Genomic DNA, 13878 nt, shown 5'->3' on the forward strand with positions numbered 1-13878 from the left:
AATTAAACATAAGAGACATTGAGGTTTTTGTCTGTAAGAAGTCGCTGTCCTTCCTTGTTATGCAGATAAAGATGTCAGATCTGGGTCTCTTTTACTATGCAGTAACATTTCTTGACAGCTTGAATGATTCATATGACTCCACCAGAGCCGTACATCCATCTGACTTTGAATCCAGAGCTTACACTGCCCTGTTTTGCATAAAGGATATTTCTTTCACTGACATTTTTTTTCCGCAATCCGAAGCGTTTTCACAAGGTTTCCATATACTGCACACCTTTTAAATTAAAGGTTTTTAGCTGTTTCTCAAATCTTTGTTACATATTTAAATAAAGAAGGAAAACATGATTTTGCTCAATATTTCGTTAACGCTTTATATTAAGGTTAATTAAGCACTGTTCTTGCATAAGTAGCTTCTAATCACTGCATTAAAAAGGATTTTTAATGTTTTCATAGGTAACACTTAACATGATATCTGTTAAGTAGGACTTTAAGGTACTTTATACAACACTTCCTTTCCCAGGGACCTTTAAAAAAAGCCCACAAATATTTAGGTTAAAGAATTCCTCAATAAGTGTTTTCAGAAATTCAGTGGCAATTTATCACACACTGCTTGTAATTTTCCATAATTTATTAATATCTTGGACACTGTGAACATGACACAAATCACACAGAACAAAATGTGACACATTTAGTTGATATGCCAAAAGTGAGCGTTCACTGTGTTGTGCCTTTGATCAAAATACTCAATGAGTACTATATCATATATTTTATCATTAAAATGTTTCTTTTCAATTGCCTAAATTGATTTGCCATTAGAAATCACACACTTTTCTTAAACATCTTACTGCTGGTGATCCTACAAGTTCTTTTATAATCAGTCAGTTAACTATCTAACCTCCCAGGCAGCCCTCTGCTTGGCATGCATGAGGCAGCACACATGTTAGGATGGATTTTGGAATGAAGATCTGGTAAAGCAAGAGCCTGGCCAATGACAGGTGGTTGCCAATCACTGTGTGTTGATGGCAGGTGGTAGCCAGTCATGAACATACCAACTGATTTGGCGCCCAATTTCACATTGTTTACAAGGCAGATGTCACAACCAGAGACAGGTTGGTGACAGCAACAGCATGGCAGATATGTCATGGAGGCAGCCATTATTTTCAGCCATCATTTACATGTGAACAGCCCAACATGATTATCATAAAACAGATGACTTAATCAGGAAAATTGAAACTAACAGATGCAATACGGATGTAATGGTCAGTGAATTAGGGGAAAACAATTAAATAGAATTGATCTATAAACTAAAACTGCAGGCAAGAAATCTCTGCTTAATTAAAACTGAAATGACAGCCTGTCTCAGAGAGACACAGTTTTATGTACTAAGTTAAACTGCTCATATAATGAGGTATTCTTGAAATTCCCTGGTTATCCTGAAAGCAGTCGTAAGAATTGAAACATAGCTTTTTTTTAAATTTGGAAATTTGACAGAGTAAAAATAGTTTAAATTACTTTTTGCACAGATGGTTAAAGGGCTCTAGATGAATATGAATATTTGGCAGCCGCTTCTGATATGTAAGCACAGACTTTGTAAGTATATGTTTAAGTGCTTTGCACACTGTAGTCAGAAGTTGCATTCTAATCAGCCCTTACCAACTTCAAAAGTTCACAACCTACATGAATACAACAACAATTGCATTTTTTCCCCCCAGTGAACCAGTCAGCCAGCCAACCATTAAGTATTGAAAAAGATTTATAATTTTCTTATTAGGTAACTCTCCCTTTAAATATTCCCTTTATAATCAGTACATTAACATGGTTTAAAACACATTGTAATGAAGTGGTTAACAGTTAGGAGGATATAATTGTTTATCAACACAACATAATGTCACTTTTTAATTTTAGAATAACCCCATATTACGTGTTTCTTCCATGTTACTTCAGTCAGAACACAGGATCACGCCGTTGTTTTTTTCAACATAGCAGTTTTTACCACATAATATTGTTATGGCGTCATCAGTTTTGATTGTAGTTGTAGTTAGCACCTGACAAATTGTTACAGACCTAGGATTCGGATTTACAACAGTGGCGTTGCACTCAGAGACTGTGGGGAGGGCGCCAAAGCACACAAAATGCCAATTTCCACACAATGTATAGCCAGTAAATATAACTGGCTTTACACCAGTCAAATTGTTAACAAACATCATTCATAAATGTTGAAAAAAAAACAAAAAAAACAACTTTAAAATCCATTTGGACAAGCAGGACACCCATACTATTTGAATTGTTTAGAATTATGGATTTAAATGAGAAACCTTCATAATTGCTTGCTGTTACCTTATTGTGTAAAATAACGCCTTAACACTTTTTACGCACAGATACAATTCCTAGGTTAAGGTTGGGACTATTTGTTTATAATGTCCTGTTGTGTTTTCTATATTGATTAGCAATGTTTAAGTATGAAAGCAGTTTACTGTGTGTTAATTAATTATCTGTCTCACACTTACTTGTGATTAAATATTAATAACTATGTCATGCAACAGCAATGGTTGCTTCAATCAAGAAAAATCATGGCATAAATGCTTTTCGTTATCAGTGTCATTACAGTATAGCAGATTATTACTTCATTACAGAATACATATAAAGCAAATTTGCATGTTGGAGAATACTATTGCAAATTTGTGTTGCTACGTGTTTGTCACCTTTGTCATATGTCTTTACAAATGTGTGCCCTTGTTTCGTATAATAGAGGGTAATTAAAAACATTCAGCAGGTCCACCGATGTCATGAGATGTGTAGTGATGTATGTTTGGCACACCATGATTGGTTGATGCCTTCATTCATGATGTGAAGGTCAGAGAAACCCACCTTGTTATGAAAAAGACATTGCATTAACGCTATGTAATATTTAGTTTTTGTGTGAAAGAACTAAGGACAAAAATAACAGTCTGAAAAAAATATTGAGGTGCAAATCATTCACACAATAGAATGAAAAGCCCCTCGTGTTGAGAGGCCTTGACACTTCCAGGAGCTCTGTGAGGTTGTTATTATTGCAACCCAGTGCAATGTCTTGTAATGAAAAGTGAGCTCTTCTTTGATTCCAGGGCTCATGTAATTCATTTTGTAACAATTATAAATTATGCAGTGGATGACATATGATGTGTCAAATATGTGCAATCCATAATTTAACTATTATCCATAATGAACAGAATGCAAATTCAATCCATGAGAATGACTTCAGAGTGAATATACCATTTGGAACATAGATACAAAGTATACTGTCCAATAAAAACAGCACTTGCATGTATGCACAGAAAAACCTGTAAAGAACTGCAGGCTTTTGCTAAGGGCTAATGCACACTGTAAGTTCATTCTTTAAATCTGGGTGTACGTGCAGAACAGCCTTTAAATATGCAGTTTTGATCAGCCGTCACACTTTCGATACAGTTATGTACATTTCCTTTAAGTTCACTGTTTTTTTAAGAAACTGAAGCTCCTTTTGTGGGTGTCCTTCTAAACGGTTTATTGAGAGTAGGTGTAAGTCCATGACCTGATTTTAACCAAGTTTTTATTTGATTACCACTTCGATATGCCCAGCTTCGGCACCGTCTCAGTTCAAAATGCTCTAAACTGCTATAGTCTTGGTTACAGTACCCGCCTTTATAACTAATGGTCAAAGAAATCCAGAGCTGATCAATACTTGTTTTATGCACAACCACAGTAGTTCTGGCTGAATCGCTGCTCGAGGCAGGATGTCAATCTCAGGGCTCAGTATGCGTGGGCTCCTGTAGGAATTTTACTGAAAGATGTTGCCATCTTTCACGTTTGCTGCAGTAACCATCCAGAAAGTCCTGATTAATGGACCACATTATTGTTTTCAAAAACAGACTGAAGGAGATTGATAGCTTTTACTTTATTTTACTTTTGCCAGTAGTCCACCATGGGACCAGACTGTGGTTAAGAACTGAATAACAGCTCTAAAGCTTCACTAAGGAGGTTTTCTGGGCAGGTTTAATGATAGGAAACGCTGAGCAGACCCAGAACACACTGGAGGGATTACATATCTCACCTGGCCTATAACCTCTCAGTAAGAAACATCACAGGCATGGAATGGGCGGGAGGTGTAGTGGATGAGACGAAGGAACATGTCGTTGAGCTAAACATGTTTTATTTTGATAGAGTTGACTCACCACACATGGCTATAACTTCACATGTCTTGAAAACCTTTGAGAGGTTGGTCCTGCAGCATCTCAGGCCCTTGGTGTGCGACTACCTGAACCCACTGAAGTTTGCATACCAGACTGACATCGGCGTGGCGGATGCCATCATCTACCTGCTTCACAGAGCTTACGCGCAACTGGTGAGGCCACAAAGCACTGTGAGGATCACGTCTTTGACTTCTCTAGTGCTCTCAACACGTCCAGCCAGTCCAGCTGGCTGAGAAGCTCTCAGTGATGCAGGTTGATCAGGACCTTGTGGCATGGATCACAGACTACCTCTGTACTACCTCTACACCTCTGACTTTTGACAACACTGGGGCCCTCTACAGGAAGGGACAGAGCAGGCCAGTGTCATATCCTTTGCAGGAGTGTGCTGGGGTGGTGGCACAGAGAACGTTGGTGCCATCAAGCTGAACAAACTAGTGAGGAAAGACAGTTCTGTGGTGGGGATGAAACTGGACAGTGTGTAGGTGGTGACAGAGAGGAGGATGAGAGGAAAGCTGCAAGCTATAATGGACAATCCCTCTCGACCTCTCTACGCTGAGCTGAGGCAACTCAGGAGCACGTACAGCCACAGACTCATCCAACCACGTGCCTCAAAGTGCTTGGGGGGCTCTTTCATACCGTCAGTGATCAGACTTCACAACACCACCACCACCACAGCTCCCAACACCTCTTTTCTCCACTGATGAAGGACTAAACTATACGCTTCAGTGTCACAAAGATGATTTATTTTTTTTTTGTTCTTTTTGTTTATTATCTCAGGAACCCTGCGCATCACACATTTGCACAGGGACCATTTTTTATATATTGCACACATCATGTACAAGGACAGGTACTGTATGTAGTATACAAATAATTTTTTTTCATTATATTTTTTATTCAAATTGTTTTGTTTTTTTTCCCCAATATCTCTCTATTATTGTCTGTATTTTTTGAGACTTACTCTTGTGCTGCTACTTAGTTCCCTCTGTACTGCTGTGTTACTTTCAAATATCTCCCAAGGGGATCAATAAAGGAACATACCAATATTAATCGTAATCTTAATCATAATCTTATCCCCCAGGATAAGGCCGGAGAAGGAGGCAGACCTTATTAATTGACAATAAATGGATGGATATCAAGATATTTACAACGTAAACACATCCCAAAAAGCCAAAAAGGTTTGTCTCATTTCAGTTGCAGAAAAAATGTGCTTCATTCATTTGTCCCACGATGAAACAGGCAGATTATTCTGTTTCTTTCTTTTAAATCAGTCACAGAATAATATTATCTGAATCAGGCCAATCAAAAAGCCACTGACACTGTTAATTTTGGACAAAAGTCACAATCCACTGGCTTGCATAATGTACCTGACTATGTTAAATACATTCATACAGTAGAGTTGTCTACATGTTGATGACTGATGTCGACAATGTCAAGCTGCAAAGTTAAATAGCATGACATTTTGTCCCTGTAGTAATCACACTTTTTCTGTTATCTTAGGCAGCTTCCTGGTGAGCCCCCAGTTTATCACAAATTGGCCCAGTGTAAGAGACACAATGAAAAAAATGTGAAGTTTGAAAAGTGAACCAGTTAAAGGGGTTCGATGTGTAGAATTTAGGGAGATCTATTGGCAGAAATACAATATATCATTCATAATTATGTTTTCATGTGTGCATAATCACAAAGAATGGCTGTAGTTTTGGTCACCTTAGAATGGCCCTTCTATATCTACAAAAGGGGGCGGGTTCTCTTCTGCAGATCGGCCATGGTGCACCACCATGTTTCCACAGTACCCCAGAACAGACGAAGCAAACATGAATTCTAATGTAGAATGTAATTCTAATTGTTCTGATGTAGGGTAGTACTTTTAGACATTTTAATTGGCCACAGTAGAGGCGAAGGATGTTCATTTGGTTGCAGTCAGCACACTCACTACTAAATCCTACACATAGACTCGGATAGCCTGTGCTTGAGTACATTCATTTTGAGCTTTACTTATACTCCACTACATTTAATTTTAGTGTACATCTACAAAATAAAGTAACTTGTGTTTTTTCAATATAAGATTTTACACATTTTATATGATCAGTATATCTTACAATATGATGCGTTATTGTGGATGAAACTACCCAACATTATATGAAGTATAAAATTAGCTCCACTGTGACCGACAAAGTTACATTTATGTTCTGCTTCCACATGAATTCGTCAGTAGTGATCCAACACTGACAGTCATGGAGAATTTACAGGTACTGATTCAACTACTTCCTTCACCACTAGGTAGTACCTCTAATGCTTTCCATCCTTATTAATATTCTACTGTTGTAATCACTTTTGCATTCTTATATTTCCACTGAGCGTTGAAGTTACTAACCTGGTGGCTTGATGTACTGAAACTCCAGCAGCATCCAGAAAACCCTGTGTGTATGTGTGTGTGCTGTTCTGTCTCCAGAGAGATTTGATTTATATCCTGCCTCAGTCTGTTGTTTGGCATCTTCTCACTCCCTGCTACCCTCTGTCCCCCAGAGTAGGAGCGAGCCAGCCCTTCCCATCAAAACACATCATTTCCATGCCAGTGCTCTGACACAGCCACATACAGTCAGGCTATCCACTTTTAATTTAAACTAGATTATCAAAAACAATGGCGATCTATATTTAAATAGTTCACCGTGCATGCCCTCTGTTTATGCACAACACTGGCCTTGTTGTCATTAGAGAATGTGAGTATGAAGAAAACAACTGCTTTACTGTCAAAGTCATATCTCACTTGTCGCAGAGGCTGACTGTGATCTGTTTTTTTATCGATCAAACCCAGTAGGATCAAGGCCTGTGGCAAATGCATGCACAGCTGGAACAATCATTCATCCTGAAGAAGACAATTTAATATTTGTACACTAATGATGTGGGCACAGTGGCCCAGCCTGGAGTCACACAAGCATGAATGTCAGTGCCAATGTTAAGGAGTTAAAGGGGCGTAACACTGCAACACCATCCGCAGGTGATGGCAAAGGACTAAAGATCAAATAGAATGAATGTAAAAGCCGATTAAGTAAAAACAATCTTTAGGGCACTGAGACTGAACTGACAGATATACATGTAGGCCTCATTGCTGCTTTGCTCCAGTGATGAGATGGAATTACCTCAGTGGTTTTGGGCTGTTTCTCAAATCAATAGCTCTTAAAAGGTTTAGGCAAGGCGTATGAAGGCACTTACTTTTTTCAACGTTTACTGTTGCTGCTATGTGACTGTTTCACCAGGTAAAGTTTTTTATGCCAAAACCTGGTGTGTGTACCGGGTCGTCCAATCCAAAATAATGGCCAGAAATAGCTTGCAGCGGAGCAGGTGTGAAGCAGTGGATAAGCAGACTTATCTGCATAAGAGCAAATATACTTTAAAAAAGATCACATTAGCATAGTTTTGCCTCAAAACTTAACTCTTGAAGGGAGTTGCTGGCAATGGCAGGGAGAGATTAGAAAAAAAATAAGAGAATAAATAAGCTTGCATGTTCCTCGAGGCTGTTAACAACACGAGGGTGGTGGTGGTTACGGCAGCGGCGCACCTCCCTGCAGGGCTCACAGCACCATCATTCTTCTATGATCCCCAATGAAGCTGTTTATCCATTCATTTCCTCTCCGTTTAATTGACAGATAGAGGGGCCCCCTCCTTCTTCTGAACTAGCCTGCAGTCCCACCACAGTGGGCCATCTTCTCCAGCAGCTCATTCATTTCACTTTGTTGCCAAATCAGGCTGTGAACTTGATGTCTTTGCCCTTTATCTCTCGTTTTATTTTACACTCCAAATGATGATTGAATCAGGAGGTAATTAGAGAGAAATTCACCATAAGAAATAAGTGATGTAATGTTATAGATCAGAGAGACACTATTCTATTTGCAGAGATTGTCTTCCAGTCCTAACATTCTACTTCAGCAAGAATGTGAAAGTGTATGATAACATGGCACCAGTATCGTATGATATAAATTACCATAAATCTTTGTCTGACATTACTTTGTCAAAGGGGTTTAAAATAACACTTACGTTGCATTACTGGGGTTGTATTGTGTTTTTTTGTGTGAATAACTGCCCATTTAGCTTTTGATGCTCCCAATTGTTTGTCTCATTATATACAAAATGAAATAAACTGAAACACCACCACCTAGAGATTTTCTGCTTGGATTGAGAAGATACATTAAAAAGATTAAAAGTATGCACATAATGACACGCTCAAACAAGCATGTGCAACTAGCTCTCACCATTTACTACCATACATATTTACATATTTATATTTTTAAATAAAGTGTCATGGTGGTAAACCAAAGGGGGCGTGGCTTCATCACTCTATACCAGGGGTCCCCAACGACCGGGCCGCGGACCGGTACCGATCCATGGGTCGTTTGGTACCGGGCCGCAAGGAAAGAGTAAATAAGTTATTTTATTTCCATTATATTGACGATCATACTCAGAAACTTGTTTTATTTTAAAAAACTGACTCTCTTTTATCATCATCCGTCTGTTCCTGTTGGCGCGCATGACACGTCCTTTTTTCAGTAACGGTATACCCTGAAATAAGCCCTCAAGCTAGCTAAAATGAGTGTAAAACAAACGGAATTATCATGAGACGGAAGAAGAGGGAGATGGACAACTGTATTCAAGTTAGCTGAACTGCAGCTGCGGGGACAGCGAGTGGACAACTGCTGGAGACTGCAAGTTACCTTAGTAAGTTATGGAGCAGAAAGGAACACACTTCGGGTGTTTATGCACTTTGTTGTGTAATTTTATTACACACAAATAGGGGCTAAATAACTTGATGGCTTATACCTGTATCTACATCATACGTGAGATTGACCTCATGGTGGTGACAAAAGGAAAGTCTATAATGTCCTGTAACAATCAATATGAATGGATACCAACTATCATGGCATCTATCCAATAGATGTTGATATATTTCAGCTAGAGCCAAAGTTGTGACCCAATTGTCCAACATCTCCATCTGCTAGCATGTTGAATGAAACTTTTAAATTATTTTGAATTGGCTTTTCCTTTCAAAACATTCAAAATGACTGTGTTAGATGCTCACAGACAGTGCATTTCACAGTCTAAAGAGATGACTGTCTGATTCATCTGGTATCATGAGATTTGAGTTTCAAACAAGGGACTGGCACATTGGGATGTGTGGAAACAGACGAATGTCGTAACTCCCCGAGGGAAGGCCAGCGACATCTATTAGCACCAGTCTCAGCCTAAAGAGTTACATTTCCATGATTCATGAAAGCATGGTGTATGAGGCGGACTTGTGTTAATTTGAGAAATGAACTTTTCAGATTGCATCTTATCACCACACTGATTTTATTCCGAGAATAGTGGCTTTTAAAAAACACAACAGAGGTTTTTTCAATATATATTTCTTTCAAGCGCTGATAAAATAAAATGTTTATCTTAACACGCAAACCTTTTCTTGTTTATTATTTCCAATTGCTCATTAATACACAATAAGCAAATAAAAGCCCTTTTGAAACCTTTGTCCGCTGCTCAAGAGTGCCTTCTTATATCTGGGCTAAAGGCTGTTTGCTTGCTGTATGTGCCTGTTGTCCATTCAGCACAAAATGATAAACAACATCGCAGAAGGTCATGTCAGTAAGTGTAGGAGCACAACAGGAATAGAAGGAGGTAGAGGAGAGATCGACTGTGCCATGGAAAAGCCATCAACTGTTCCCCCCTCCCTCCTTCCCAGCCTCCCCTCCCATTTTCAGCTCACTGCACTCTTTAGCAGAATTATTGATGGTGCTTGTGAGGTACAGAGGACTGGGATGAAGATGTCTCAATCCCTGGGCAGCAAAACAAGAGCTATGGCAAAGGGTGGGGCAGCGGGAGCAACAACACATGCAGTATTTATTGCTGTGTTCGATATGAGGAAAGAAGGGAAGAAAAATGGAAGTGATCTCCAGAGTGCAGCAACACAGATCTCACTGCCGTTGACTGTATTAGCAGTCCTGGAAGAAGCAGACAGCTCCTTTACTTTGGTAAATATATAAATAGCCAAATGAAGAAAAGTAGACCAAAAAGAAAGTACTAATTATGTAGAATAGCTCCTCTATCCTCTAAAGTGTTTTATTATCATTTTACATATTATGTGCCTGGATTGTTATTACTAATGTATTGTAAGCAGCAGAATGTAGAAGTTTTCATCATATGAATAAATGTAGTTGTGTAAAAAGTATGGGGCAGACTAGAAGTGAAAATAACCAGGTGGCTCAATCCCTGACTATGGCTGCCTGCATGTTGAAGTGTCCTTGGGCAGGAAACCCATTATTGCTCAATCGTTGTGTGAGTAGTTGTTAGAATGGCTGAGCACAGAAATATCATGAGGCGCTTTGGATAGGAAGTGCTGTTTAGTTCCTGAGGAGCAGGTCAGCACGTTGGATGGCAGCCTCTGCCATCAGTGAATGAATGTCAGTGTGAATGGGTGATTGTGACAAATGTTGTGAAGCCCTTTGAGTGGTATGTTGACTAGAAAAGTGCAATAGAAATGCAAGGCCGTTTAACATTCATCAACAAATGGAAGTTCTCAAGTAAAGGACAAGCACTTCAATATACAGTGGTGCTTAAAGCTGCTAGTTGTTGTATTTGGCCACATGGGTTCAGTGGAAACAAGCAAAACACAAAACTGAGGAGTCAAATGCAATAGTCATCATTATATGAAATATGCAGATACAAAGTAAAATGAAGAATTTTTTGTTGTTGTGTCACCTGGTGAAAAGAATCAAGTATTAATGTGCCACATAGCTCTGCTTTGGTCTCCACCAACTCTAGAAGGAAACACTGCCTGCTGTCGCTCTAGCTGACCATAGGGTAAAACCTCAAAGCCTCACAGGTTTTTGATCCCTGCTCTTTGCCCCATGTTGTGTTTGTCATTGTGGCTAATCCTCTATAAGTAATTCAATTTCAATTTTTAATTTTATTTGTATAGGACAATGTGCAATTAAAACATGAATGTAACAATTTAATGCATTGCACCAGAGTTCGCCTTAGGGTAATTTACATCTGCAGTCCGGTTTACGATCGTAGCTGACCAGGTAATTTCGTAATTCACCTGTTATATCAGGTATAGTTATTGAAGTCCAGTCTCCAGGATATTATGTTGCACTTAATGTTCATGCAAACCACAGTTGCTTCCTAGCATTTGTTGAAAACCTGGCATATCACACTCACATTATATGCTTATTGGCTGTCAGTCACCAGTAGGTAGAGGGGACTCAGGTGGTGTTATTACAAGCAAATGACCGACACCAGTGGATATTTGTAAGCACACCTGCACATATTTCTAGCTGTTTTGGTGATGACCAAGCAGTGTCTTTCACTGGAAGTTGGACTATCTCTATCTGTGACCATGGCGATGAAACAGGTATTTCAATCCAAATCATGATGTTTTCCCAACCCTAACCAAGTGTTTTTTGTGACTAAACCTTAGCAGAGCAACAAAAGCCCAGTGCCGTGACAAGATAAACAGAAAATTCTACCTAAAGAAATGTTAAGTTGCAACATAAAAAAAACGTCCATTTTAACTTAGTTGTCCAGAAACAACTCAGCTATCAATTATTCTGTATGTACTTTATGCAGCATTAGCCCTTTCGCTATTGTACTACATGGGAGAAGAGCTCAAGTTTATGATCATAACTGAACTGAGGGTGTTGACATCTACTGGATTTGTCAGAATGAACAGAGATTGTCTCAAAAATGTCCAGGTATGGGCCTCTTGATGAAAACCATGCTAGACACCATTTTATTTGCAAAAGTGTGACTTTTTTTTCCTCAGCTGCAAATTTACTCCGACTTTGTGGTTTTCAGCCAGGATCTGAAGAGAAGTTTCACTTTTTACTTCAAGGTGTTACACTCGTACAGGAGAAACGAGGCTGGCTTGCAGCAAAAGTACTGGATGAGCCTTCACCACAGGATATTCACCTGGTACAAACTGTTCTGACTCCATAGGAAGCTGGACAGAGCATGTTATGTGTTAACAGTACCTTACAATAAAGATCATGGTACATTATTCACAAAAGCACTCTTGGTGGGTGTTGGCTGCTGATTGGTCGACTCAGGTCTAAAAAGGGTATGTGAGATTGAAAGAGCGTTTCTATTTCTATTTAGTCTTTGAAGATGTCAAAAAGTGTTTCTACAGTTTCATCATGCTTACAGTAGCTCACTTGTCTCCTCTTCAAGCTGAGCCTTAAGTTTCTTTTCTATTCCCAGGATGTACAGTACATCCTATGTGTCAGGCACTATGAGCAGATAAAAAGACAATGAAGGGACGAAGAGGGAAAAACATGATTACCCTTGAATAAACCCTTTATCGGAGCTGTAATTTCATGTTTATGTGGCTCATACCAAAAGGAGGGCAGGGTTGAATGTTTTGTCCTTGATGAGTGTTCTAATAAAAATGGGAGATTGTGTAGTCTTTGATGCCGTCTTTTTTTTTTTCCTTGATGAAATTAAAGTTCCATACCTCAAGCCCATTTTCAGCCAGAGAAATGACAACTCGCTGCCCCAAGATTCATTAATAAAATCATGAATACCACCCCCTCCATGATGTTTATTCATAACGCAAGAGGAAACCATGATTCAAGGCAGGACAGTATGGACAGCATCCCTTTTTTTAATAAATGCCATGGTCATAGAGAACGTCCCCATGGTCCATGTTTATAAGAATGAGATCATCATCATGAGAAGGTGACTTTAAATGGTATGGTCTTATGAAAGAGGTGTGATAAAAATGAGGCAGCCTGTGTAAATGTTCTTCCCATTGATTGGAGGAAGTTATTGAACACAGACGATAGCTTATAAATAATTCCATCTGTTTGTTTTTGTGCTCCAGATGCCTAAACGATGCGTACCCAAATTCCGCCAGGGCAGTTTCACCAACATAGATGCACATGATGAAATGGATGATATTTTTATCATTTATTTTATTCATGTTTTTGACCAATCATTCCCATCTACAGCCTTTTTTGTTTTCTTTCTATCGTTTTAGTGTCACTACAGCCCCTGATGCAGAACAATACGTCTCAGATGTGATTCAGCTTACATGTGTTTATGAGACCCTCTAGAGGAATGCTAACAACATCACATCAGAAGTAAAGAGTTGTAACTGATGTTGATACAAGAACCTTTTTCATTCATGTGGAGTGCTTTATGAATAGGGGAGGTGTTGATTTGATATCCTTGATATGGAACCAGAAACTGCATTTTTGAGAATTTCCTTTGAGCTGATCCCTTACTGAAGTATATGTAACTGTGAAAATTGTTCAAATCCTGAATCCAAAGCCTTTTCAGAAATTATCAGCACAAAGTGTTATCAGCAAATTGTACTAATATATATCAAAACTAAAAGAAATCATCATGCTGTAAAATAATCCCTGTATGTGTTTTACTTCTACAATACATCTGTTGTTTTGGATTATAGTTACTGCTGCAGTAATGTGCATGTTATATTTCACTGTTTAGAGTTGCAATCATTTTATTTTATACAATGTTAGGTAGTTTAATCTATAGCAGTGCATTATGTGTTTGAAGAAGTACGTATGTCTATAAAGTCAACTTTTTCGAGCTCAAAAAATCAGCCTGTTTTCATGTTATTAACGATTCTTTTTTCAGCTGATCTAAGAATTCTTTTTAAATCATT

This window comes from Sparus aurata, chromosome 15, assembly GCF_900880675.1.
Source record: "Sparus aurata chromosome 15, fSpaAur1.1, whole genome shotgun sequence".
Classification (NCBI taxonomy): Eukaryota; Metazoa; Chordata; class Actinopteri; order Spariformes; family Sparidae; genus Sparus; species Sparus aurata.